This window comes from Protomyctophum parallelum (genome assembly GCF_964188405.1).
Source record: "Protomyctophum parallelum genome assembly, chromosome: 21".
Taxonomy (NCBI): Eukaryota; Metazoa; Chordata; class Actinopteri; order Myctophiformes; family Myctophidae; genus Protomyctophum; species Protomyctophum parallelum.
This window is the reverse complement of record NC_139713.1, coordinates 29,503,490-29,509,494: the sequence shown is the minus strand read 5'-3', so window position 1 is coordinate 29,509,494 and position 6,005 is coordinate 29,503,490.

Here is a 6,005-nt window from a genome sequence, read left to right as displayed (position 1 = left end):
AGCAGAACTTAGAGGGAGGTTCGATCAGATATATTCACCATTGCTTCGGGAGAGAAGAAGACATGTCATCCGGACAGCGTTTCACAACGATCTCTGACCATGTTCAATTAAACATGGTTGATATAGCATACCGTAATCAATACACCGGACAATGTGTTGAACAACAAGGTTAAAAAACATATTTGTTAACAAATGGACAGATAATGCAAGACGTCACTGAATATTGCATACAGAAAATATCTCACGGGGCAGAGATAGTCCTGATATGAATATCAGTTAGTGGAATCAGGTGACAAGGCAGAACGTCATTGAGTGCAGTTTACCAGTCTGTTAGAGCGAATACTAACTTTCAAGGGCAAAAACACAGAGGCTGGGTGTTTTGGCCAACGAAAACAAAACAATTCTTATCTACCAACGCTGGCTAGGGAAAAGTATTACTATCGAGACTCAGAACCATACTATTTTAAAGTCAGTGGGACAGCTGGACATCAAATGTCAGTCACAGGGCAATTAGATTAAAAGGTCAAAAGGCCATTCACCCACAAACTAGACCAAATATATCTATCAGATATACTGATGATAACAAAGTAAATAAGTAACCACAGCAAAATCCCAAACAAGCAGTAATGTGTGTGTGTGTGTGTGTGTGTGTGTGTGTGTGTGTGTGTGTGTGTGTGCGTGCGTGCACAATATAACAAATCTACTTCAATGTGGCTACACAGTATATACAAAATGGCAGGCAAGATAAGATAATAAGGTGACAAGTTTATAATTAGCTCTCCTATGAAAGGGCGGGTCGGACCGAGGACACCAACTATTATACCGAAATTATATTGGGGAAAGAAAAGGGGACAACTCAATGTATTATACCTCCTGTAAACCCTCTAGTGCGTGACTTAAACTTTAAATAGCCTATTTAGGGATTGGCTTCAGGTTTATCCAACAATACAATAGTTATTGTATAGTCAAGGCAGTGGAGGTAAACATACACACCAATAAACACCCAAAGGTCCCAACAACAGAGGAAAGTCGTGTGCAGCAGGGCGGACCCGGCCGTGAACAAGGTAACAGATTGTTACAGATTAGAGAAAACAATTAAAACGTGCCAGTATAGAAAACAACTCAAATGTCTACAGTAACTGCCTATACAAACTAAATGGATAACTCAATTTAACAACAACATAAAAAGACTGGTCCCCTCAACCCATTTAGACCATGGGGTCGCATCGGTGTCGCCTTATAGCTTTTAACCACTATTTTAAACTTTAACTGTTGAAAAATAGATCTACAACCTCCGCTCTACGAGCTTGTAGGTCTGCGATTTTTGAAAAATCTTGAAAATGTGTGCAAATCTTATATTCTTTCACAGTGAACATTTTTAACTCAAATATATGGTTCTGGGGGGAGGTTAGCCCCTCTCGGGACCCTACGTAAAGCTTTTCTGAAATTTTGTTGAGTTTTACGTTGGGTCCCTGTTCAGAACTATATTTTCGTATGGAAATTCCGATACGCGGAAGTGAAGATTCTCTCTAAAATAGGATCTGCGCCATCTGACGGGATTATTTTCCTTGAGTTATTCTGAATTCGGTAACTTTAAGTAGCTATACATCCCGCTGCGAATATCTCCTGTGGCGCGGAAGCCGTTAAGTATTTTTAATCTTTGTTTGACCGATTTGGTCGCTTTATTTCTTCTTGTTTGTTTACCGTTTATTGTACCGCCTCCCGGTGTGCGGTTGGCTTGTGAGGCTACGTCCCTGCCTCTGATCTGCTGTGTCATAGCTATAGCGCCACTAGCTAGCCAGATAGGCGGTACAATGAGGTGTCAATAAACAAGGAAGGAAAAGAAGAATCCAAGCTTCCAAATCGGGCAAACATATATTAGAAATACTTAACGGCTTCCGCGCCACAGGAGATATTCGCAGCGGCATGTATGGGTACTTATACTTTACATATTCAGAAAGCCTCACACTGAAGAATATCCTCAAAGAGCGCGGGGAGCCGGTAAACATGGAGTAAATGTTTTAAACAGGTGGCATGGACGACTTGCAACAGGACCCCATGGTCTGGGTCTAAAAAATGTCAGAAACTTCAGTACCATTGGGTTCTGCTTGGAGGGCTAGGGGGAGGTGTCCCTGGAACACCATATATTGAGGTGGGGGTCCACAGCCAAATACAGATAATTCTGGGAGTCCTTGACATGAAATAGTTTGAGCACCACTGACATAGAAACAGTTTTTTCAGAAATCTGTCATGATTTAGAAGACATTTGTAAAATCTGTTCTCAGGTCTAAATGGGTTAAGGAAACGGAAAAACACATTAGTTGCCAGCCCTGGTATAAGCAAACACTGCATTCAAATCATTATTAAAAGAACAAAAACTACTTTGATTTGCAGTGATACTACAGCACAATCAATGCGAGGGCAAGGCCGGGGACATCAACAGCACCACAGCTACAAGAAAAGACAGTGATATTACAAAACTAAAAGTGCATTTAAATACACAGATACAGGTAGAATGTACAACACATGTATGCTTTTTACCGGTATCTCCACGTCTCTATAGACACAGCAGCAGAGCACTTCATTTGTGGTCAACTCATTTGAAGACATAAATGTTGACACAGAATAAAGTGCTAAAACAACCAAAAGCCAGTGGCAGCATCAGCTGCAACAAACATTTTGGCCTACAGTACCATGCTTGGTGAACAGTGAACACCATTCTGTCAAAATAGCTTCTTCTTCTTCTTCTTCTTCTTCTTCTTGTTTTACGGCAGTTGGCATCCAGTTGTTGGTGCATTACCGCCACCTTGTGAGTGTGACCCAAATCTTGGATCAGCCAACAACCAGACATCACCTCAGACAACAGCAACATTATGAAAATTACACAAATATAAGGTTAGTGTTCTATAGGGTTAACAAAACTCACTTTTTATTGAAGGATTGGGTTAATAAAGGAATTCTTACATTGGGCCCCTTATGAAAAGAATACTCTCTTAGTTAAATTGGTTGATGAATGATGATCTACCGGTAGTTACAGAATCCGGCCTTCCCAGATCTACATTCTGGCAATATTTGGAATTGGGGTTTGAACTCACCATCTCCCGATCATGTGGCAGCGTTCTAACACACTGAGCCACTGGGTCCAGACAATTCACACTGCTTTTTTGTTTGTTTTATGTGAGATCAGCCTAAGAGTCATAGGATTTTCTGTACAGCATTTCAACTGCCGAAAGCCTGGATTGAACCAGGGACCTTTAAATATTCAGTCTAATGCTCTTACCAACTGCGCTATTTCGGCTTGTAAGTGTCACATCCAGAATATATTTTTCAATGTTGATAGATAAAAAGCGTCTTATTTGTTTACAAACTAATGTCCAATGGTCAAGGTCTCATATTCTCCTGAACTTTGACCCAGGCCGGATTCGTTATTGTCACCTTATGCTCCAGATCATCATTTTACTCTTAACCTACTGCCTGTTGTTCTCCTTATCATCTATAATGTCATGTCATTCATATGTTTATGGTCAAAATATGTTTTCATCTGTCCCATTTAATATCTTGTTGACTCCTTATTCAGTCTCCATGGGGTCTGCCTTCAGCCACAAACTTCCAATACTGTAGGCGCTGTTTTTAATTTGATATGCAGCTGCTGTGTTATCAGTCTAGTTTGACCTTGGCCTAGTAACTTGGTGCAGGGAAAGAAGTTATCTACAGGTTGCCTGGTAACGCCTGCCTAGGCGCTGCCGCTCTCCAGGCTTCAATGGGCATCCCTGTGCGGGACAGAGGACATGAGCGCCATCCTCATCATCTAGGCATTGGACTAATGAGGGAGCGCCAACACTGGTTTTGTCATCTGACATTGCGGACATGAAACATCTCCAGCCAATGAACTTGATATCAACCAATCTGACGTGATCTGCAGTATTTAGCCTGGAACAATACTGTGAAGAGGAGTTCAGTTCAGTTCAGTTCCGGAGTTCAGCTCAGCTTTGGTGATTCATTTGGAATCAACAATTGATTATTCTAAATTATATTGATGTAAATAATATTCTGAACCTGTAGCACATTCTCTATGTAAATTGACTATATACCTACTAAAATAATTGTTAAACCTTAAGCTCTCTCCGAAACTTATTTCATCCTGCCTCCAAATAATTTTTGTCTCCACCAGGCCGAAGGCATGGGGGGAGAGTATGTTTTGCACTCCGTCCGTCCGTCCGTCCGTCCGTGTGTGTGTGTGTGTGTGTGTGTGTGTATGTAACAGGCCCAGAAGGGCCTGTTATCGCACCACCAGGAGGCCGCTTTGTGCAAAACACGTTTTTGCACAGTACACCTACAGATTTTGTCCAAACATCACGCAAATTGGTACACAGTCTCTCTAGAGCCATTCAACCAAACCGGTCTTTCAGATTTCTCACACTCCATCCTGATTGGTTAAGATTGGCTTCCAAAGTTCACAGGAGTGCTCAGTTTCAAACAAAATGCTGCAAATCATGAACACATCGCGTGATTTCCGTGAAATTCTGCACCCACATTCCCACTAGGCCCAGGACGAAATGCCACATGAACAATTTCAACTCAGCCTCAAGGTGGCACTATAACTGGCCGAAAAGTGTTTTTACCTCTAACTGCACGGATCTGTGGATAACTTTGTATGCCAACTCCCTAGAGGCCAAGGAAAAACCTTTGTCTGGAATTTTTCACATCTGCTCTTTATAGCGCCACCAGGAGGCCGACATATGTAAAACACATTTTCTATTATTACTCCTTCAGATTTTATCAAAAAATCACGCAAATCGGTACACATGATCTCCATAGTCATGTGATCAAGACAGGTTTGTTTGATTTCTCATATTCCATCCTGATTGGCCACGATTGGCTCCTACAGTTTTCAGGAGTAGCCCGCTTTGTACAAATCGCCACAACTCCTCAACGCAGCGTCCCATTGCGATGAACTGTGCACGCATATTCCCACTAGGCTGAGGAAGAATCCTGGTGGAGACCTGTGCCCAGAAGGGCACTTTTTCTAGTTGAAATGTGAATTTTACATAAAGTAATTTCACAATTTACATTGTATGCAATAATTAATAACGGTATATAGGCCTAAAGAAGAAAAATACAGAAGCACAAAACTAACATTTTCGAATTATTATTTTTTTAACTTTCTCTTTCCGACCTCCCACCTTTCATTTGATGATTAACAAAAACAGCTTTGGACCTGTAAGGGTCCATTTGGTTCCATGTGTGCACACTCTCAGTTACAGACCCGTAAGGATCCATTTGGTTACACGTGTGTGTGTGTGTGTGTGTGTGTGTGTGTGTGTGTGCGTGCGTGTGCGTGCGTGTGTGCATGCGTGTGTGCGTGCGTGTGTGCATGCGTGTGTGCACCAGTGATGGACCTGTAAGGGGTCCATTTGGTGTCATCTGTACACTCTGAGTTACAGACATGAGGGTCCATTTGGTTACATGTGTTACACTCTGAGTTACAGACCTGTAAGGGTCCATTTGGTTACATGTCCATTTGGTTACACTGTCAGTTACTTGTCAGTTATTCCAAAGACATTGGCCATTGTTAGGAGTAAAAATAAGTGCAATTCTGACATTTTTCTATATGTGCTATATGTATGCTATAGTATGCCGTCTGAGATGGGCTATAGTACAGAATGGGGAGGGACCCTATGTAAAGTGTAGTGTAAACAAACGTTACGTAGGGTTCCGAGAGGGGCTATCAGTCCCTATATGCTCGGAGCTACAGAATAGGGACTGAAAGCACATTATCACATGGTGCTAAGAATTTCACAAAGCCTTATCAAACGATCTAGCTTTATAATAAATAAATAAATGCATAAATAAATAAATGCATAAATAAATAAATAAATAAATAAATAAATAAATAAATAAATAAATAAATAAATAAATAAATAAATAAATAAATAAATAAATAAATAGTTCATTCGGCTACATCAAAGCGAGGGATTCATCATTCAGCATACTGTATACCGCGT